General features: G+C 48.9%; 1 long non-coding RNA gene across 1 annotated transcript in view; it reads right to left on the bottom strand.

Annotated features, from left to right (window-relative positions):
• Nucleotides 1-183: 183 nt before the first annotated feature.
• LOC108801268 overlaps nt 184-685 on the bottom strand; it is a 4,060-nt gene continuing 3,558 nt past the window's right edge. Inside the window, exon 3 of the long non-coding RNA XR_001942141.1 lies at nt 184-293. This is a non-coding gene — a long non-coding RNA (uncharacterized LOC108801268). The remainder of the gene's footprint in view (nt 294-685) is intronic.

The raw sequence follows: 685 nt of genomic DNA, 5'->3' as shown, positions 1-685 counted from the left end.
GGACTATGGCAGATATCCCGCAGCCAATCTCGGAGGTTAAAGAGCAACGGTCTGGCGGGTTAAAATCCCAAGCCATTGCCGTCGTTCCCTTGCGAGGTGGGGGCTCCAGGAGCGACCACACAGGGCGCAAATGTGCTCGGCCAATACGCTGCCCAGAATTTTCTGCTCACCTCTGGTCTTGGTTTTGATGTGTGTGTGTGTAGCAGCTGTTCCCAAATTCTGTACATATGCGAGTGTAAATATATAGATTTCTATGTGTGGAAGTGTATATATCCCGCCCGGAATTATTTATACTTTATAAGCTGTGGGCCGGGAACCACAGGTCAGCAAAAAGGGTGATGCGCGGCGGTCGCTATGTGGGAAACATTTTTCTGATTTTATCAAGATTCAACCCGAGAAACGTCAGGCGGTAAAGTGACGGAAAAAGGTCAAATGCAATGAAATGAAATGAATGCAACCATTCGACGTACCTTCTCCAGCTTGCCGCATGACTGGGCTTCAGCAAGAACTGGAGGGCTGTCCATGCATGGAGCCACTGTCAGGCTTTCGGTGACCTCTGACCCCCTCCCCCAGGCTAGGAAGCTAAAGAGGGAATATAAATAATATATAGATTTTGTACAGTTATAAAGACTGATCTTTACAGACCCGATCAGCGGGGGTCCCCTTTAAAAACAAGGGGTGGGGG

The sequence above is a fragment of the Nanorana parkeri genome, unplaced genomic scaffold (assembly GCF_000935625.1).
Source record: "Nanorana parkeri isolate BGI_ZX_2015 unplaced genomic scaffold, ASM93562v1 scaffold2271, whole genome shotgun sequence".
Taxonomy (NCBI): domain Eukaryota; kingdom Metazoa; phylum Chordata; class Amphibia; order Anura; family Dicroglossidae; genus Nanorana; species Nanorana parkeri.
Note: the sequence above shows the minus strand (reverse complement) of the source record. Positions and strands in the feature narration are given on the sequence as shown.